Consider the following 23,285-nt stretch of genomic DNA (forward strand, 5'->3'; position numbering starts at 1 on the left):
GTTCTTACTGTAACTAAAGCCTAATTGCTATTATCGTTTACTTTAATGCATTAAGGCAAAGAAAAGCTTTCCCAAATCCTTTTGATCACCACTTTGTCATGAGCTCACCATGGAGCTATCTTTGCAGTTTGCTTTGAATTCTGCATTAGTAAAATTCATTCATTTGCTTAGATGTTCTTTCATATCTGTTCGTTGTTTCCATTTGTCTTTTCTATTGCTATTGAAAAGAGAGAGAGAAAAAAAATCACATCTAAAGGATAATTCAAAGCTTAACCAGCTTGTGGACATCTTTTTTAGTGATATTATGGGTACTCCTAAACAATTTGATTCTTTAATTGCTGGGAAATATGAGGGAAAGAGAGACGAAAGGTTAGTGAATAAATCCTATGTTCCCTGCAGACAATTCCACTCCTCTGTAAACCAGTACAAAACAATTTCCAACTAGAGGCTTCCAAAACTTTTTGTTCTTTACCTGAAAAGATATACAAGGAATTCAAGCAACCGCTGTGCCCAAGAAGCTTTAATAGTTATCATTCAGAGAGACAAAGCTCAGAATTACAATTAAAACCTGACTCTGCCAGACAGTGCATAAATAAGATGTAGAAGGCACATTAGGGGAAACAGATTAAAGGGGGAACAGAAGCAATCTCTGTGATTTGTTTGAAATTTAGAATAGAATAGAATAGAATAGAATAGAATAGAATAGAATAGAATAGAATAGAATAGAATAGAATAGAATAACTGAACTGAACTGAACTGAACTGAACTGAACTGAACTGAAAAAAAAAAAAGAAAACTGTTGGAAAGAACCTTCAAAGATCATCGAGTCCAACTGTCCAACCACTTCAGGGCTAACCAAAAGTTAAAGCATATTAGTGAGGGCATCATCCAAATGCCTCTTGAGCACTGCCAGGCTCAAGCCACCTCTCCAGGAACCTGTCCCCGTGTCTGAGCCCTCACAGCAAAGCAATTTTTCCTGATGCCCAGCCTGACATTCCACTGGGGCAGCTCTATGCCACCCCCGCGCATCCTGCCATCGGTGAGCAGGGAGCAGAGACTGGCACCTCCCTCTGTGCATCCCTTAGGGAGTTGCAGGTAGCAATGAAGTCACCCCTCAGCCTCCTTTTTTTTTGAACTAGAAAAATCCAAGGACCTCAGTCTCTCCTTATAGGACATACCTCCCAGCCCTTTTACCAGGTTCGTTGCCCTCCTCTAGATGCTTTCAAGTACTTTTACATTCTGTTTATTTTGTGGAGCCCAGGACTGCATGCAATGTTCAAGGTGAGGTCACACTAATGCTAAATATAGTGGGAGAATCACCATTTTTGACCAACTAGCTTTATGGAAGTAAGTCAGGAAGCTCCACATATTCTCTGAGCTAGTTCCATACATTCATGTTTATTCTCTACGGGTTATATACAGGGTCCATGCTGTCTTACAGGCAGCCCAAGCAGAACTTCTTTCACGTCCCATCCACACTTTCAACAGACAATACTCTCATATCCTTCCTTCAAGGAAGGTTATGGTCCTCCTTTGACAAACAGACATAAAATTATTATTATTATTATTAATAATAATAATAATAATAATAATTAATAAATTAAAGCAGGCTTCTGCTAGGTTTCAAGACTTGAATTTTCTGAGTTTCAAAACCGTGCCTGTTTTGAAGTTTGAACTTGAGTCTGAGCTCATGGCCTTGTGCAGGAGTAGATGTGCAGATGCAGATGTAAATAAATTCATTTACTGCCTCATGGAAACCAAAGGCTGCAGCAACATATGGGCCATGCTTCCAAATTCCCTTTCCTTGTTTCATCTATTGGCAAATGCTCCTTATCTAATATCTTTATCTATATTTTTTATATTCAATTACCCAAAGTGAAATCACAGCTGGGACTCATGGAAAAAAAAAAAAGTCAGAATAAGCCTGCCAAACATGTGTGTTTTCAATCCAGTCTAGAAGAAAGGAATCACTGTGATAGCTAAAGGCAGCAAATGTCTGTACACAGCACTGCTTTCATCATACTCTCTCTGTCAGAACTTGTTTTGACTTCTTTTCATATTCTGCTATGAATAAAGGCTATGCATTGACTATTAAATACATCAGGCTTGATTTCAACACTTCTTCCCTGACATAGACCAGAAGGGGCTTTATTGAAGTCTGTAGACATAATCTAATAATTTAATATCAGAATCAAATCAAGGTCTTTTTTTATGCCTTTACTAACAAACGCTTTAAAATACCAGTAAGGGTAGTGGGATATATTTTGAACAGAAATTTGTGTAATAAGTACTGAGCAACTAGAAAACTTTCAAACTCAAACATATGTCCAACAGAATACATAATGATAAACTCAAAAGGGAAAATAAAAATTATCTAGGGGTAAACAAGCAAGAACTGTTCTTTCAAAGAAAAAAAAAAAAGAAAGTAGTGCAATCTAGTGCAATACCATATGTTAAGTCCATTTTGGAGTGTAATTCAGTATTATGTCCTATTCCACCACCACCACCCAATTATCTGGCAGTAGGAATTCACTGATACAAATCTTTTTATAGCATATAATCCTAGAACACTATGAACTCATATTGCAGGTTGTTTTCTCAGCTGTCTGATTATTCTGTTTTATGAACCACGTTTTATTTGAATGAGGCTTTCTTCTCAGTTTCAGTCTGGTTTAAGGATCTGCAGAATTTCCATTACATTGAGCATCCTGGGATTTGGGAGAAAAGAATCTTAGAGAGGGTAGGACTTCAGCTTGTTTTTTAGTGCTGGGACTAGTAAGGTGAAGCCCTCACTTCTGTAAAGACTAAGTTTGCAACCACTCCTGATTATTCATATTATCTATGACTTACGCAATGTGACTTAGCAGCTTTAGCCTCATTATGTTTAGCACAGCATACACAGGGAGAATAAAATGACAATCTGCTCTCTGAATCACAGTCCTTGCAAAGACATACCAGTCCCAAAGGGAGGCTTCATTTAGACATCCCCAACCTCAGAAAGCGTGAAGCAGTGACAGTGATTTCTCTAAACTGATAGGGGGATTGGTTTAATAAATGATTATTTTGTCTGTCATTCAAATATTACAATTTCTCCCCATGGCTTACCTTAAGGGAAACATGCCATTTGCATCAATAAAGTGCATTTCACAGTCTTCTGTAAATGAGCTCAATAACGTATGTATTACTTGCTCTGCTGATTTCTTCTGCCTATATAGTAAAATCTTCAGGGAAAGCACAGTCTTTTACAATCACAGAATCACAGAATCATCTAGGTTGGAAAAGACCTTCAAGATCACCATGACCAACCACCAACCTGACCTAGAGACCCATCACTAATCCATGCCAATGTATACGCCCATAAGAGCGGTTACTCAGTTAAAATTGTACCTACTCAGCAGCATTTGTACCATAATCAAAACAACAACGATAATAATATAGTTTTATAATATAGTTTTATAAGTTTACATCAATGCAGGAAGTGACAGAAAATGAGGACCTTAGAATGCACTAACTACATAATCGATATTAGGAGCATTTCTAGTGGATTTCAGTGGTTTTCAGATCAAGCTGTAAGTACAGGTCCTATATTTAGTTTTCATAATTCTGTGACAGTCTATAAAAATTGAAGGATTAGATACTCTGGTGCTGGGCTACATTGCTGGATCTGTAGACTCAAATTTCCCTAGATTAAAGCAAGCTGACAATAAACAATAATTTTAAAAAAATGTTTGAGAATGGCATCAGACTGTTTCCATTAAAGGTCTCATTTAAAAATATTTATATTTCTTGAAGAAACGGCTTCATTTCAAATTATGAGCAACAGATTACGTTTAAAATTTCTTTATGAAATACAATTTTATTTTGCTTGTTTCTTTTCTATTTTCTAACTACCAAAGATGTAGAATCAGTGTAAATGAGAAGAAACTCCAATAACATCATTAAAATTGCTTGTATGTAGCAGAAATCAGCCTATTTGTTGTAGATAATAGCAGTCAGATATCTACAAGTCCTTAACTTTTCTATTCATGCTGGAAACATTTTGGTTTGTATGTTCTAAGATCTGGTGTTGGTTTTTTTTGTTTGTTTGTTTTTGTTTTTTTCCCTCCTGATTTTCCTCCTTCCACATTCTCTAAGATATAAACAAACCCCTCAAAAGGATGCTCTTTTGGGATGGCTATTTACTACCATGTGAAAATCAAGCTTCAGTGCATCACAACTGTGGCATCGTTTATTCAGAAATACTTTGAAAAATTGCGTTCTCCAGATTTTCTGCATAAATAAGAAGGATCTGCTTGTTTTATAACTGCACTGAGTCCTATGATGCATAAGCCATGCTCCCAAACTATCAATTCAAGGGATTCGTATAGAGTCAAGAAGCTTTAAAGCTGTCTTGTTGACAGGAAGCATATTTTATAGTCTTTCACCTCTCCCATTGTGTAAGAAACAATTCTACACTGGTAGTTTAACCTTCATCTACAAAGAGCAATTGTTCTTTCCATGAAACCTGTGCTGTTTTCACTTCAGAAATACACCAAGGCAATTATTAACGGGAAAAGCTACAAAAATAAACACATTTTTACAGCAAACAGTTAACTACAGAGAAATATTTATTTTTAAAGTAGAAAATTGCTGACATCTGGTAGGATTTTGTTTTTGGTTTTGGCTTATTACTCTGCTTCCTGTTTTTCTTTTCTCACATCAAAATGTCTGGTGAATCTCCTTAGATCTAACTGGCCAGACCCAGATGACAAATTGTATTTAAAGATCTGTTTTTTACTTGTAGGAGGAGGTAGTAACAGAATAAATACTAAGTTCTGCAAGATTCATTGGGTCATGCATAAAGAAATGAAGACCAGTTTAGAAACAGTGTTGGGAAATGTCTGAGATCTGCTACTTCCTTATTCCAGGAGTATATAATTCCCAAGGGGATATCACATCAAATTATAATTTCTGTGTCTCTACTCTCCTGAAACAGGACATTTTTCCAGAGTCCAGACAGTTCCTGGGAACTGGGTCATTAGTTTTATAATTCCTGTTGCTTTTAATTCTTTTGCCACCTGACATCTTGGTCTCCTAGGCAAGTTCCTCCAGTCTTGGGCTGGTACACAAAAAGTGAATGACACTTTTACCACATCCTCCTCCACCCACTTTATAAGCAGATGTATTGTCTCACTCACTCACTCACTCAAACAAACAAACAAACAAACAACAACAACAACAACAAACGTTGTGCTAAGTGTTTGAGAAAGATGAACTATTAAATCTGTGAATCCTATTTTCACACAGATATCTTACTCTATTTGCAGGTCAACAACCATATCTGTAACAGAGACAAGATACAAAACATACTCTCTTCCTGACTGTTTCCCATAGACAGCTTCTTGCTCTGTGTGTCAATGATGTAAACACTCCTGAAAGCCCTTATTCTCCTTAAGCAGTGTGTGAATAACCTAGGCACTAGCTCAGCAGTATAAAGCACAGTCTGAGAGCTGAACTGCAGCAGTGCATGTGTCGCCTTAGTAATTTTGTGAACATGGACTGACTTGTTTAGGAAAAAAACTGTGCTTAGAAATATTAGGATTTGGAAAGATCTGCCTGGAAGTTGAGTTATGCCAATATGTGAATATCCACAAAGTATTATACTGGAATATATGGGCAACAGTATATTAAGAAGGGCATTTAATTTATGCTGCAAAGAATTTATACACTTTGCAATTAAGTACACAGAAGGAAAGATTCGCCTTCATTGAAATCTAATTTTATCCACTTGGGAGACTGAAAAATATTACAAGTTATGCTTTTGTGAATCCAGTTATACTTCTAAGGTAGGGATAATATTCTCTGGTCCATTTATGCCTCGGAAATTCAGCTTTTCTGCATAGATATTGATGTCATTGGAAGTACATGGCTCTTGACGAACATCTGTCCCTGTGCAGCCTGATCATATCTCTACCTGTGTTGTATGTAATTGTTTAAGAAAACAGTGTAGCCCAGAAAGAGTGCGTCTATAGTGTGAACTGTAATATTGAGGATCCAGACAAGCACTTCAGGAATTTCCTTTGGAATAACTGTAATAGTCAGGATTTTTATTTTTTTTTTGTAAGACCCAGCCTAAATATATTCTAGGCTGATTAATTTCTCTCAAGATAAACCACTACCCACCAGTCTCTTGAAAGAAACAAATAAAACAAATATGCTTAGTACTGAGTCTGTTCTTTGACTTTTTTGGAATAAACGTAAGAAAGCTGAAAGTACGTTTTCATCATTTCCAAAAGGCAGTGGTCACTCTGAAAAATCTGGGAAGATCTGCTCTGGAATTTTTGCAACAGTTGTTTCTCACTTCTGTTTCTCTTTCACCCATGCCCATAAGAATCATGAAGCAAGTTTGCTTTGCCTAGGAAACAGTTCAACTCTCCTGCGTGATTTACAAATAATGCAGCTTAAACAACAACAACAACAATAAAAGTTATTTATTGAAAAGAATTCACAAAAGAATTACAGTATTTCAGAGGATATAATTCACTTGTCATATTAATGACATTTGTAGAAATCTTTAAGGCAAGACCAATTTAATTAATTCAAATTAAAAGCAGTTTAAAATATGGCAATTTGATTTGGTAAGAAAAAAAAAAAGAAGCTTAGAAGCATCACTGCCACTGTACGTACTTGAGTAGGTGTGAAAATTAACAACTGGAAAAGTAAGAAATGCAAGCACATGTACTAAGTACCCACAAAATATGGTCTGATTTGAAAAGTCAGACATTTTGAAATTATAGGTTAATTATATTAAAATAGCAGTTAAACTGAATCATTACGAGTCCAAGAAGACCACAGTATACAAATAAAAGGTAAATGAACACAGATGAAAATCTGTCTATATATCTATCAAAACAAATGAAGGAGTACAAGAACAGATAAGAGATTGCTTTTAGCGGAGGATTTTGCCAATTACAGAACTAACCAACCATGACTGAATAACATCCATGCTTGGATGAAAGATCACTATCTCAAATAAAGAGATAGGCTCGCTGTAAAGGAGCCACAAATAGCTGTTTGCTCAATTCCCCAGTTATTTTATGTGAGCTGAGCTCATCCTTCCATTCTTCTTGGCAGCCGAGCGCGTAATGGTGGCTGTGCCATGAGGGGCCACCGTGCCATGAGGGGCTGCCACCATGTTGTTCTCACCCAGCGCCATGTTCGTGCTCGACGCTACCAGCCTGGGCCAGTAGGCACGGCTGTGGCTGGGCGCCCTGCGCCTCCTCAACCACCTGGGCTGCCGCTTCGGCCTGCCCCGCCTGCACTCGGACGTCCGCTTCCTCAACTCTCTCAGCAGCTGTGGAGGGGCCTCGCGGGGTGGCGGCAAGCCCCTCTGCGGCAGCCGCAGGACCGGCTGGCCCAGGCCGGTGGGAGGCCAGGCCCCCATGAGCCGGGCTGTCCCAGAGGGTTTCACCACCACTGTGTTCCTCTTCTTGCCCTGTCCCCAATCCAGCCAGGAGCTGCAGCAGTTCGTGTCTGGCAGCGCCACCACTAAGGATGAGAAGAGGAGAGCTGCACTCAGCAGGATGTAGCAGGCATTAAACTGCACTCCAAGAGCCCCACTGTCCAGACTCCCAAGAGATTATTTTTTTTTGGTGCAGTTATTGGCATGTGTAGCCCTGCAGAGAAGCGTTCATCTGGAAGGAGGAGAACAAGACAAGATTCTTTAAACTTAGAGGAGCTGACTGTGTGTCAGACTCCTAGAAAAATACCTCATAAATCTGCACAGAAGCTACTCAATTCTGTCAGTAAACTACCAAGGAGATCACCTTGCATTCTCCACAGGACTCCACAAAAGCTAGAGAAAACTCCCAGCAAAAGTCAAGCTGCTAAGCAGATTGCAGCTAAGTGTTTGAGAAAGTACTTTTTTCATCCTGTACAAGGGGTCAAGTCACCATCTGTGTTAATGGAAAGTAAAAGGGTTCACTTACTGCAAGTAATGTCTAAGGATTGTACTCCACAAGAGAAACTTTCCCCTCCTTGCAAAGAGTCTGGCTTACAAATGCCAGAACATAACAATTGATTAAATGATTCATTACAGAGATGAAGAAAAGGAAAAGTAGTCTGTGGTGACTTACTTACTTACATCATTCCATTGAATTTCTATGAATTATGTTCACCTTCCATCCGTCTTCCATGCTTAAGTAGAATCTGAGCAACTTCTACCTGATGAAAATGTTTCGTTTCTTTTACATTCCTCTGAAAAATCTAAGAAATTCAGAGATTTGATAATAATTATCATAACACTGCACTTATGTTATGAAAAAAATGTTAAAATGGGATTTTAGTAATCAAGGGAAGACTAGTGTAAGGAATTATCAAATAAAATTTGACACTTTATAAGCCATGTCAAATGCTACCTTCAGAATTGTCTGTCTTGAATCATTTGGTCTCATTGGAGATAGTTTTTGGTTTCCCTAAGAAAAGATACTTAAAACTCTAGAAACTAAGTCAAACTGACCTAGAAAAAGACTTCCAGGGGAGAAGGGGGAGGAAAGAAAAGAAATAAAAATAAAAATAAAAAAAGAAAAGAGAAAAAAGGGAAAGAGAAAGAAAGAGAAAAAGAAAAGTCAGTCTTGACTGTTGATGGATATCCCTCATTGTAATTGTTTCTGAGGATCTTATTCATCAGTCTTCTATGAGAACATTACAGGGAAAATTGGAGGCACTTCATCTCCACAGCCTCCATTCTACTGTAGATGATCCATTTCGTGTGCCATACCAGAACCATAAATTGGACTGCAGCCTAGGAAAATACTTAAGGAGAGAAGGGTAACCTCCAATTATCATGATTAGTTTGAAAATGACAAGTAGATTTAATTTTTGAAAAATGCTGTCACTTCATTTTGTTTTGTGAGTATTTGCCAAAACAGAAAAAAATAAAAACATAAGTATTTGAAATATTTCATATTGTTTCCCTTCCAGTATCTTCTCTGAAAATCCCGGTTAGGTCAGAACCACCTGGTCAGTTAATCAACTGTCTTGCAAGGAACCAAACACTCTGTAGAGAACAACTTTACATACTTAGAATAAGAATAATCAGGAGGAAATTAAATGAGACTAGTAGGTTTGAAGTTACTCCACAATTTAAAAATTGAATTAGGAATAGAGTTGCCTGCATGTAAAAGGATAAGACTACAGAGCAGGTGGAAGGACCTTTTCTTCTCCTCAACTGCTTCAGATCACTGACTTGTTAAACACACTGACAGGTCCCTGTTTTATATATATATATATATTAAAAAAAAGAAAAGAAAAAAAAAAGAAAAAAAAAAGATATGCAGTTATGGCCTATGTAGCAGAAGCAACAGGTAAGATATCCCTGTATTGCACCAAACTTCTTGTTTCTCTCATTCTAGACCAGTATTGTGTTGAAGGACTTTTATTATGGCCAAGATTTATTATCAACATTTTCATGTTTCCAAAATATATTTTCCTTATGATTTACTGAGACATCTATTTGCTGTGAAATCTCATCACTGGTTAATGTTCTGAAAGCATTTTTGAAGCTGAAAAAAGTACCCCAATTTTAGCTCAGTTGTTTGTTTGTTTTTGTAGGTGGAGTAAATAGATTAATAGCAATTGCTACCACAGTCTTTCATGCCTACTTTGTATTGCAAATTGTTTACTAGATTCTCCCTTTTATTTGATAGCCATCAATAAACTTTCCTAAACTTTCTTGCACTGATGTCAAGCAAAAATATCTCCAGTGGAGCCAGTGTCTGTACATTAGCAGAGAGTGGGAATGAACGGGAAAGGTGTCTTATGCTCTTTGCAGTAATGTTCAGTACATTACATATGTTCCATTAGTCTGGAAGGCACTTCTCAAATGTCCAAAAGGAGAATCTCTCTTCAGAATAACACAAAATAGGCAAAAACTAAAGAAGGAGATGAAAGAGGTAATGTGTGAGGTCATTTTGCATGATGTCATTGAAACCAGGAAGAGAAATGGATCCTTCTTAAAATTTTATTACTGGAGGAAAGGAAATTTTGTAGCTGAAGCCAAGACAAGGAGAAAATACTTGACAGTGGTGAAAAGGCTGGAAAGAGCAGTGACACTACTGAAAGACAAAGACAACTAGGGAGAAACAATACTGTGCAAAACTGCAAAAATGTGTTATAAAATATGAAATTTCTTTCTGAGCTGAATTCCAGACTTAGCAGATGTGCTCTCAATTACCACATCTCAAAATTTCATACGTAGAACTGGGTGATTCACTTAGTCTACCTGTATCTGAGTTTTCTATCTGTAAAATGAAAATTAAAGGATGAGAACCAAAGAAATTTAGCTCAGACAGGAAGGAAAAAATGTATCTTGCAAGACATATGGAGTAATTTTAGTAATCCTTCTAATCTACTCAGAGGCTTTAGCTGAAACACTTTCCTCAGTGTTGCACAACAGACTTTGAAATAGTTGTGAACAGTTGGAAGGAGTCCAGAGAATAAAAGCAAAAACAATTATAGAAAGAAATATCACCCCAAGAAAGACAGAAAAAAAATGCAGTTGTTGAAACTTGAGGAGAGATAATACAAAACAAGACAACTATACAAACGTATAAAGGGGTCAGAAAATAATAAATAAAGAAAATTATGTGTTCTCCGTACCTGTAGTGGATAATGAAGGACAAGAGTAGGTTGTACGAGAATGCTGCAAAATCTGCATTACAGGCGATCCTTATTGAATGCAGAAAAATTTGCATTACAGAAGATCCTTATCTATGAGTTTGGCAAATACCAGCCAGGAATAATATGCTTCAGGAGTTGCCACTGACTTTAGTGAAAGCAAAATTAGATACGTATATATATTTATATGTATTAATTATGTATATATTGGCATCCCTGTCCATGGCAGAGGGGGTCAAACCAGATGATATTTAAGGTCCCTTCCAACCCAAGACATTCTATGATTCTATGATTAAAATCTGATGTTTTGTTCATTGTTCAAATGTTGTATGAATAATTCAACATTCAAAAGATGTTGGCAATGACATCACTTAGGGAATGTCAGTTTCCTGAAGTTCCAGTAGACTACAGGAGAAAGGTATCCTTCACTTCATTTATTTTGTAAAAGGAAATTAATTTTGTTACATAACTACTTCTTTCTTTAATATATTTTGAATGCATTGGTGTTACTGAAGGAGATGCCTCATCAAAATCTGCTTGTTTTATTTGAGACTTAAACTTATAAAATTTACATTTTTTTTTTTAATCCAGTAAGTTGGAAATTAATGAAAGATATAACACTCTTTCTTCCTCTTGTTATTAAGGCAATTGGACTATGAATAAATTCTTCATTATTTAAATTTAATCTAGAAGTATCTTCAAATACATCATCAGTGTTTTTGTTAAAGGAAGGAAAGCAAGCTTTGAATTTCAAAGGTGAATATTGCAAATAGTAGGTCATTATGGTCAAAACAGTTTTTATTTCCTTTAAGAGATTAGTCTACAAGACACAAAGATTTTAATTATAAAGCACAGACTGCACAATAGAAAAACAAATTTTAATAGAGCGAATTGCTAACATACTTCTAAAGCTTCATTCGTGACAGACATAAGGACTTGACCATATCTTATTTGTACATGTAGGAATAAGAATGTCTGCGAAAAGAAATGCAAAGTCAACAGGACCTTGAGAAAGTACTGACAGAATAATCTTTCAGAAATAGCTCCTCTTCACTGAAAGGCAGCTCTCCGCTCAGGCTACCTCTGACTTATTTTCTCCCTTTCAATGCTGAGAAGAGTATCATTTTGTGTAGTCAGCTACTCTCAATGGAGACAGTGAGCGTTCCCTGTGCTGAGTGGGTGATGTGCCAGTTGCGTTCAAGGAGGCATTCTCTTCCCTACTGAGGGATCCATCACTTGCCACTGCTTTAGATATGAATGATATTAGCAGCCACACCTCAGGGTAAGAGCTCCTTCACTTCAAAACTTGTATTACCTAAGTTTCCAGTCTCTCTGTTTCTTTAAATCCATTTTATCTGATTTCAGACTGCATATTAGTTGCAGTAATCAGTGTAGCCAAGAATTAGATGAAGACTTAGATTCTTACTGTCCTCCTCATGGTGTCTCTTGTCAGATCACAGAGCCTGAGGGAAAACTTGTGGAGAAAAAAATATCTTACAGATTCTAGACCGGGGCGGGGGGGGGGGGGGGGGGGGGGGCCCGCGGGGCAGGTAATTAAAGGTAAGACCTTTGAGCAGTCTCAGAATTTTCTGCAGTTTTAAATGTATTTTATATCTGTGTCTTTGCTATTTGATAAGGAATTAGATAGGTGGAGTCACTGTCCCTGGGGGTGTTTAAGGAAAGGTTGGTTGTGGTACTTAGGAGCATGGCTTAGTGGGTGACATTGGTGGTAGGGGGGCAGTTGGACCAGGTGATCTTGGAGGTCTTTTCAAACCTTCATGATTCTATGATTCTGTGATTTTATGTTCTCTCATTCTGAGGACAGGAAGCACAGATAATCCCATTTGGCTAAACTCCCTTTCCATACCTAAAACCGAGAAACCATGGTTTCCCTATCTAAACCATGGTTTCCCTATCTAAAATCAAGAAACCTTCAGGATGACATGTCCAGACTGCACCTAGGAATTATTTCAGACCTCTATCCCAAACATTTCCAAGAATGCTTTTTGGGATGGGCCAAAATCTGAAGATATGAATACTTGTGAGGTGCCTCTACTCATCAAGAAATCATCTTAGGATTGTTACTAAAAACTGGTTGTCCATTTAGTATCTTCAAATATCCATGACGAGAAACATATTTTGTTCTCTGGAATAGTATGGCAAATGTGATTTTGTACTTCCTTTGAGTTCCTGGTTGTTTTTGCCAAGGTGATGTCTATCTAAATATTAGATTTGTACAAATGTCTGACTATTCAGGACCTGAAAATAAACCTTCAATCAATATGTGCTTCCAAACTAGCTTGTTTGGCCACAGAATTTCAGGACATTATAAGACGTCTGCTGCAAGTGGTCTTACTGATGGGAATCAGATATTTCCTTCTATGCTTTTAATTTTTAACAGATTTGCAGCAGGAATAGATCACTCTTTCCTATGTAATTCTGACTTGTTTACACTCAGATAAGGTATTAAATTGAGGTACATTTGAAAAAGGAAATATTCTCTGGATTAGCCCTCTGGCTTGTTGAGTAAAACACTGACAAAATAGAGTGAACATTACTTCATCAGCCAGAAATATATTTTCTCTCACAAATGTGGAATGGGGCCAACAGATAATCTGGACAATTAGACTCTAATGTACCTATTCATAGACAAACAAGAGGAAATAATTAATGTGTCTGTAAAGAAATTGCTGTTTTCTCAAAACAGATTTCAAAAGAGTAAAACGTTTTACTCACTCCTACCTCTATCTCTATACCTCTCAGTAATGTATCTGACCTGAGCAAAATCAAGTCCCGTACATTAACTTATATAGCATTGCACAGGAAAATCTGGAATGGTTTATTACTTTCAACCAGTACTTTTCAGCATTACTTATTGTTCATGGCATTATAAAGTATCCAGTTAACATATAAATGTTCTGTACCTAAGACAAGAAACATATAGATTCAATGTGTTAAAATATTGGGATTACATGATACTTGTCGCAATGTCTAACACAGAACAGTTCTAAGAAACATCCTTGTAAGGCTTCCAACAACTTTCATATAGATCCCCATGTTCTGCAAGGTAAGTCTTTGTAGTTTCTTAGCTGTGTAGACCAGACTAGTAGTAACCATTAATTACTTCTCCTCAGTGGGTTATCATACCTCAGCTGAGCTATGGTAACGCACTCTGAAGGTACTCTCTTGTCCTAAAACCCGAAATAATATATATTATCTCACATTTGCCACGGCCTAAAAATACATGTACACACAGTCATTTACCATAGCTAGGCTGATGAATGGTAACTTAGTAACTAGCTGTAATTTGGTCATCACTATAAGTCTACTTTTTATCTCATTTTCATGTTTGTGAGACAAAAGCATTTTGTGTCCTGCAATTAATAGCATATCTGTTCACCAGCACAGACACTCTCAGGTATTCATCTGGATCTATATTACAGGTTCTGTTTCAATGATGAACCTCCCAGAAACCTCACTGGTATTTTTACTTCCTTATACTGAAAGGAAATTTTCCCTAAATCATTAATTCTTGGCCTAAGCTCTAGAGACTGGGAGAAGAACCATAGTTGGAGGGAAGGAGGAAAGATGGAGAGAAGACATTTAAAAAAGCTCTGAGTCAGTAGGTGACCTTATACGAAATCCTAAGAAGATGAAAGAAATTGCTGACCTGAAAATGAACATAAAAGGGTGACGATTAATAAACTGCAGTCACACGAAAGAGAAAGAAATGCCTATATCTTCAATTTGCAACTATAAATGATATCAAAGGAGACTCTCTTGTTTCTCTTAATAAAGGCATGAGTCTATATTGCTATCACTTATTATTAGCTTTTTATTTGCATAGTACTAGGCCATTTGCATTAAGAACCTATTTTTCCCTCCTCTATTTTGTTTGTTTTTCAGATGAATTTATGTTCACAGTGGGAGACAGCATGAGAAACCCTAGATTTAACCACAGAGAATAGCAAGCAGTAGGCAAATTTCCTTTTCTGTCCCCTGCTGACTTGCCAGAAGAAAAAAGATTGCTCAGTCACTGTGCACGTTTAGTTCTCGTCATCTGTGGTCTCAACAGGGGGGTCAGTAAAATGTCAGTGGGATTGCCAGTTAGCATTAAACATGCTGCTGACTTTTTTGGGGGTGTGTGTATCCTTAGGTTTAATTCTCAGTTCAAAAGCCCCACTGCTGCTCTGCTGTTAACAGGCTATCATCTCAGTAATTTGTATCTGGTTGATTTGCAGTCTTCTCCTAGCTCCTTTACATTTTTGTCTCTTGGGAAACCTCCAGGGCAGGAAAGTCTCCACCTCTGTGTCTGCAAAGAGCTAAATATATTTTAGGATCTCCTTTAAGCAAAAAATACACAAATCTTCTTCATCACTCATGGACACAAATTGCCTCTACCAGACAAGAATTATCAATAAGTGTTAGCCCCTGAGCCCCTGTTTAACTACGTTGTACTGTCATAATGCTGGATTTGTGTTGCTAACAGTGTCAGCAAAAGATGTATGTATTGGGTGCTTTGACAGCACTGATCACACCTCATTCACCTTTTTACCTCTGTACAGACTACTGATTTTTTTTTTTTCTTTTTTTAAACAAGTATTAGCTTGCTTAAGAAGGTGATCTGATGTAATGAAATATGTACCTGCAGAGCATGGGACACTGAATAGATGCTATATTATACTGATCAGTGTAACCATAACTTCTGTAGGTTGATAGTATTCCACAATAAAAAACAATGCTTGACTTTCCCTTAGAGTAGTCCAATAAATAATTGATCATTCCTTGCAAATGAGCCCAGATTGGGCAGACAGGTTATAAGCATGCCATGAGAGCAAATTAAATGTACCTGGGATTATTCTCTCACAATGAGTCCTGCTCATAAATTCTGTTACTCCTCCAAAACTGCACGTCTCCATGCAAACTCCCTATGGGCTAAAACAACACCAGAGATGTGTAATTTAAGCTTACGTACAGGCAGTTTCCAATGTCTTGAAGATTTCCAAACACTGTTTAATTCATTAGTATAGGTGTTAATAAAGTGTCTACCAGCCATAGAAGACTCCAGAGTTTTGGTAATCAAGCAATTTGCATTAAAGAATATGTTCAAGTCCTCTTAAGTAGTTTTGGGATCCAACTATTCTCAGCTTTTAATAAAAGCCTCTGACTACTGAGCTATTCAGCAAATGAAGTCTGCATGCAGCTGCATTCAGATAGAGGACGAAGACTTTCTAAACTAAATGGTGTGGATCCCAACCAGAGAGTAACACCTTCCACCATCCCAGAAAAAGGCCAACCTAAAACAAACACTCCAGCACTGATAAAACCACCTGATTTTAGGAACTTAGCTAAAGGCTTGCCTCCTGTAGGCTCTTTTCATAGTTACAGGAGTTGTACAGCTTGCATGGTACTTACATCTCCAACTGGAAACACAATGTCCCTCCCATAAGGTACTGGGAGAGCGCCCAAGAGCGACTAATCTCCTCAGTTAGATTTGCAGCTAAATACTAAAACTTAGATGGAATGATTCCTCTTTTTGTAGATCAGTGTCACAAGGAAAAACTGCTCACTCATATGATTTCAATCTAATTGGAATTGAAGTAGTTTATTGACTAATAAACAATGTATCATTAAAAGCCTATCAGTGAACTATTTATCTGGCATCAATATCAGCAGTACAGCAAATAAACCACAAAGCTAGACACTTACAAAATATTAAGAATATCTATAAATTTGTAAACAGTGAACAAGCCCCTGTAGGGTCACATTTGCATTAAGAAGTGGTGTCCCTACAGACTGCATCCCGCAAACTGGGATTGCTCTATCTTTAATTCCTCCTTTTAATCTGACTCTGTTTTTTTCAAAAATTTCTCTTATTTTCTGTTTAATCTGCTTGATAGTTCTCTTCCCTTTCAGGGTTAGCTATTGGGGAGTAAAAACCCTTTTAAAATAGCTTTGAGTGTCCTGTACATACACATTCCTGTCTCACCACCTTTTGTTATGCAGACCACATCAGATAGTGGGGGGGTCTGCGAATTCCCCCACTAATCCCATATAAACCATTTGCTTAAGTGGCTCACCTGGTGCATGCTATGGAAAGAAATGATAGTTAGCAGTATTTGCAGATGGCATTGTTGACATTAAAAGAAAAAATCCAAGCGCAAAATAGATGCTGTATGTGCTAAAAGCTCACTTTGCATGTTGGTTTTATATTGCTTATACACCTGGGCCCTGACAAATGAGAAGAAACTCTATTTTGGTGAAATTAATTGTGACTAACAGTGAATAACTGGATACAGAAAGTCAAGTTCTCTGATAATTTTATTCATGTTTCACATACATTGCACTATATGATATATTGCTTTTTCTTTTGTTTCTTTCGAATAAATGTAAAAATTAATATATAAAGAGATCTCATTTTAGACACATGCTTTATTCGATTTGTGATTTCCAGACAATGCTTTCCATGGATAATTAGGTGGTCTAGTGTTAAATTATGTTAAGATTAGCAATTTATACTTCCAGTACTTATTTTAAATTAAATGTGGCTATGCACATGTGGGTGTATGTGGATGTGTGTGTGTGCATATATTGGTAAGAGAATCCCATGCACAGGGCATGATTCCTTCCCCTCTCCACCACCACCCTCCAAGAAAAAGCAGCTACAGGTTCTTTCTTAGAAAAAAAAAAAAAAAAATGAACAAGTCTGAATTAGATGTACAACATAAAGTAAGTGACATTGCTGGAGGAAAAGAAATAAATAATATGCAGGTAAAACCAGAATATCAGAAGTGACTATTGGGCAGGAGTGCTGTCTGCTTTAAAGTGCCTGAAGTCCCTGTCAGTTTAGAGGAAAACAAATGAAAATACCCATTTACCTGGTTCTTTAGTGCAAACCCTAAACGACTTCACCCTGCTTTAAGTCCTCAGGCAAAAACAGAAAATGTCAAGACTGAAGAAGAAGATGTGCTGAGACTTATGACCAGAAGGTTTTCAAGCCAGAAGGCAGAAAAGGATCCCTTTGTGGTTGAAGAAGCAGAGTAAATTGCACATGCCTCAGCCTTGAGAGCTTTGGGTTTGTTTGTTTCTGAATTCAAGAGGCTTTAAACAAACCCAAAAGAAACAAACAAAAAAAAATTGTTTTTTTTTTTTTCTTATTTTGTCCCCTTCTCTTTGAAAATAATAAAATGAAATCATTCTCATTAATCTAAATAGTCAGGTTTTGCTGGCTGTGTGATTTATTAACCAGAACCTGGGTTAATGATACACTGTTTGGGACTAAGATTTATCTCCAAGTCTCTAATAAATAATGTTTTTCTTCCCCTTGTGAAAAATTCTTTACGGAGCAAAAGAATATTGTTATTTTTAAATTATTACATTTTAAGCTGCAAATTAGAAACCATCTATGTACTTAGTCTGCAAGGTCTAGAAGCAGGCTGAAAGTGAAATCTCAGAAACCCCATTGATGATATAGGATGGAAAGAAGAATGCTATAGGATATAGCTATAGGAATAGAATGATATAGAATGCTATAAGGATGGGAAGAGTCCCTTTTTTCTGCATAAGATATACACAGGCTTACATCCTAACACACAGGCTGTTTCTGATCATTATGCTTCCCTTTCACCAGTGGATAGGACTGGCAGTAGTTCAGACATAAAGCAGGTATAAATGTTCCAGCTGTAGCTAGTAGGCAAATTGATTATATTGTTTGTGTTTTATACAAATAAAACGCTCATTCCTCCTAAAACAACAGGCTAGTTAATAACAGCAGGTAAGTAAGGCAGTCTGTCACCTTGGAGATTCTCACTTTGGAACAGATTTCTCCTGGGAGAGGTAAGGAGAAAGGATGAGACACCTCTTGTGCCCTGCTTTTCTTGTTCACAAAAGATGCATTTCAGAAGCATCAGACAAGCTTGTCCTCTATCACAAACACTTGAGTTTTGGAGTTTAACCATTGGATTAAATACTGGTATATAATCATTCCATATTATTTGTCTCCAAAACATACTTTAAGTGAACTTCTGATTTAGGTGAAAGCACAGGAGCAGTTTAGGTCACTGAATAATCATTGAAGAGAGCAGTCAGCTAATGTACTTTTTAATTATTATTTATTTATTTATCTATTAGTATGAAAAAAATCTTATGTATTCCTGGAAGCAGCAACCATTTCCAGCATCAATATATCTTATACATCTTGTCCAGCTGTGGACCCAGCTACAGCATACATCTCTGCCTGTAGGCAGGGATGGCTGGCAAATGGTGGGCATGCACAGTGCCCCCATGAGGGCGATTTTGCTAGTCCTTCATCTGGTGCAATTTATTTGCTTGGGTTTGAGTTGAGTTTTCTAGGTGATGTGAGAACGTCGCAGTTAGATGTCAAACTACAGATTCAGTTTAGACAAAAGCGGGAGTCTGGTGATACACTTCTCAAAATCTGCTGTTGGTAGATGGCTGGAGGGCTATTGTTTCAGGCAAGAGATCAGTAAAAGGTTTCGGATGATTTGCCTGGTGGTAGCAGTAATTATACCAGTAGGACTGGAGTGACTCACAATCATGGCAGTAAGCCAGACCCTCTTAACATTCTGCAGGGAACCTAAAGGTCACTCACTTTTCAATTAATTGGTTTCTGGGGGCACACACTTTTCTGTGGCTTCCCTAAACTGTTAGGAGGTCTTACTTTTCTGCCTGTGCTACTTTCCGTTTTTATTGGCTTTCTAAAATCAAGACGCACCCTTCTTCTATATTGTATTTGTTCTTCCCTTTCAGTAGGAGCACAAAGGCTACATTTGAATGTTCTTATCTATATGCAGATGTACTTTATCTTTCATTCTCAAAAGTCCTAAACAGCAACATTGATTTAAATTTCTCTTTCTGACACATCTTGATAAGATGAGATACTTGTGTATTTCTTGACAAGGTGATGCAGATAGCAGACACAGAGTCTAAATGAAACACTGGTGGACATCACTGTTCTGGTTTTCATGGTTCTCAGATTATTCAGCAAAGCAGGTTAACCAGTATTTTGCATTTCTTCCAGATGGGAATCCAAAGAAATAAAATGACTTTACTAGGAGGTGGAGATGGGGGTAATTTTCCATGCAGCTTGACCCAAGTCATGTTTTCTTTCTAAATCACCCTAAGAAGTATGGTATCTACCTCTGGCCACAGAGTACACAAAGAATTATATTGAATTGTTTTATCTGAACACCTACATTTTACATTACTGAAAGTAGACATGACACATACAATAAACCAAGTGTGCAAGTATATTTGAATACTGGCTTCATAGATCCCAAGAAAATGATATGAAACGTTGTTGTGCAACTATAATCACCTATAGACTATTGGTCATTGAAATTGAAATAGGGAGTGATTTGTATTTCTTTGGAAAATATTCTCCTAAATATTTGTCATTTTTATTTATATAGGAAAGAAGAAACAGTCTGGCCATTACAGAAAACAAAGTATGTGGGGCTCTGTACAGATGGAGGTGAACAATGTGAACCAAAACATATTTTACTATTGCCAAAAGCTGAGCACTGAACCTTGTGTCCTGTGTGAACCTTTAATGATGAAGTATAAAATTCTAGTGCGTGACCACATCTATCAGTTAACACTAAGCTCAGACTCATGGAGTTTTAAGTTTGACCCACCAAGGAAGACACAAGACAGATAGTCACACTCTGGTTTATAAGCACTTCCAAGGAATCCATCTACATTTTTCTGGTTCTCTGTTTTCCCATGCTTGTGGGACTACAGAGCCTATAGACAAAATGTCCTCAAACTGAGCCACTCTGTTAATCCATACAGAAAATCTCACCAATCAAAACAATGACTATGACAAGGCCAACATGAGTACAACTCCCCAAGCTATGTTTTGGAGAGTAGCTAAATGCAGCATTCATAAAACTAAAGTGTCCTTCCCTGTACTTGCCAACCCATTAAGAGGAGTGGTTACAATTGAATGAAATCCCTCACCACTCCATCCTGATAACTCACCCCTTCATCAAACCTAGCTGAGAAAACTAACATCCAGTTCAATTAAAATAAAAAAAAACCTGTTCCTTCCCCCTTTTCATACTAATCTGTTAAGGCACTAAGAGGATTTAAGAGGATGTGAAGTAAATGGATTTTTATACTCTCACTGGAAGAACTCTAGCTGAATTTCAAATTCTTTAAAGCTTGCATTCCAGTGTAATGTGATCATTGTTTTTAGTACTTCAGGGAAATGTTAAGAGAGGAGTTCTTCCCAAATTTTAATTAAATAATAATAGATATAATATCCAAGAATCAATATTGTTCTTATTAGATTAGCCTTTATTTGTTACTGTTGTGCTTCCATGGGATTTGGATGTGCAGATGGTTTTATATCTTCCTGTTTATTTAGGCAGAAGGCTTTGTTTCTCCTCTTTCTACACATGGCCATTAATCCAGCCCTTGAATAAAATCTTTCCATTTCCAATGTTATCCCACAGCAACTGAGAAAGAAAGAGGAAATTGGGGGGGCAGGAATTTTATTTATTTATTATTTATTTTATTTATTTTTTTATCTATTTTATTTATTTTTATTTATTTTATTTATTTTTATTGTTATATAATTTTATTTATTTGTTATTTATTTTCCCCAAGGGAAAAGCTGATCTGTTAACCCAAAAAGCTGGTTTCTGATTTAAGTTCATTTTCTGTTTCCTCTATGATAACCACGAGAACAGCCTGTTTAAGGTATTTTAGGGCTTCAGTTCTTCATTGAAAGGAGGAAGTCAGATACAAGCTGCAATATACAGCATGAATGGTGAGATTTCAGTTACCACAAGCTATCCCTATACAACAGATAGACAAGTAGATGCTTACTTGAATATTTTTAAATATCACAAATGTATTTTGAGCAAGTGAGGATTTCTGCAGGAAAAAATCTCAGCATGGCTCTATCGTTGTAATAAGCTAACCTTACAATGTACATAGAACAATAGGACAGGAAAACAAAGTGATTGAATACAGCCTTTAAATTCAGGAGAATAGGATTTGTTGCTGCATGTGGTCCACTTGTAATATCATAGCAATGGCTCTTAGCCCCTAAAGAGCTGTTTTCATCAGTACATCTCTAAGCACATTACAAAGAGATGTGATATCCTTTTCTTTAAATTTGAAATAAGGTAATACTTATGAGAGGGTACTCAGCAGTCTGCTTGATCAGGCAATACAATCCACTTTCTGCAAATTTTCATTGTTCTTGTCATTTGGCAAGGATGCTTCTCTCTTTTGCCTACACAGAAATCAGCCAGGAACTACTCCTATTCTAGGAAATAACTATAATTACACATGTGAAAAATAGTTGTGAAAAGAAAACCTGATCTCTCCTTGAAAGCATAAGCCTTGCACTGTGCATACCACAGTGCCTCAAATAGCAAAGGTGAATTGTAGGTTTAGAGTTTCCCATAAATAATGTAGATTTAGAGTTTCCCATAAATAATGGTACATATGGACAGTCAAAAGGACTTTTAGAAGAGCTTCCCACTGGAGCAGACTGTACTGCCATCATCCTGCTGACATCTCTTGTCAGCCCTAAATGACTCCATGAGTCAATGGGGCTGTGCAGGAGAGTACAGAGTCTATGTACAAAATAGATTGTATCTGAAATGTATAGTGCTTTACTGGGCCCAAGCTCATTTGCTTTGCCTTTCAACTTCTTTTAGAACTTCCACTTTAAGAGGGAATTCACCCTGGGTGATCTGAGGCAGCTCAGTACTACCCCCTGCCAATTGGTATAAACACTGGGCCTGAAGTACAGATAAATGCCTGGGCTTAGATGGTTTGGGTCTACTAGAGAGGATGTACTGCTGACATTGCAGTGCCTATCATCAGACCTTGCTCAGTCTCATACGAATTTTAGAAGGATGGTGCTCTAGGATTTGTCTCAAAGGTCAGGGAATTGAAGTTATAGGCTAATAAAAATGTGAATTTGGGATATGAACTTGGGGCTTCAAATGCCAAGCTTGAAATCCTGCAGATACCCACTAAGGTCTGCTCTTTCAGATGTTTAACTCTCAATGTCTGTAGGTTGTACAAATACAGATTTTATTCCATACTTGAAAAAGGCAACCAGAGTTTTTCTGTGGAGTTAGAGTCCCAGGCTATATTGCTTAGCTGGAATGCTTGATTCTCCTTAAAGCTAAAGCATATGCTGAGAACAGAGCCAATCTAACACAGATACTAAACAGCAAACCTCTCTAATCAGAAGTGCAGTCATACATTTCTCTCCCAATACCTAGGAGATTGCTCTAATTCCCTCTTAAATATTGTTAATCTCCTCATGGATCTGAGGAGTTTGTATATGCAACAGATGATGTGGGATGTGCTGGACATGATGCTGTAAAGCTTTCAAAATTAGACCTTCAGGAATTCTGGTGCATGGGAATAAGGAGAAAACATTTCAAAATATCTTTTAATAGTCCTCTTCTCTGAAGAGATCATGGAATCTACAACATGGAAGGAAATGGGATGTGGATTTTATTTCACTATGTGAATACATGGTTCTCTCTTTCTCATCAAATTTCATCATCTTTTTAAAGGAAAAAAAAAAAAAGCAGCAAAAAGTAAGCAAATAAAAATATGGGCTGTAATGTTCC

This window comes from Anser anser (genome assembly GCF_964211835.1).
Source record: "Anser anser genome assembly, chromosome: 4".
In the NCBI taxonomy this organism is placed as follows: domain Eukaryota; kingdom Metazoa; phylum Chordata; class Aves; order Anseriformes; family Anatidae; genus Anser; species Anser anser.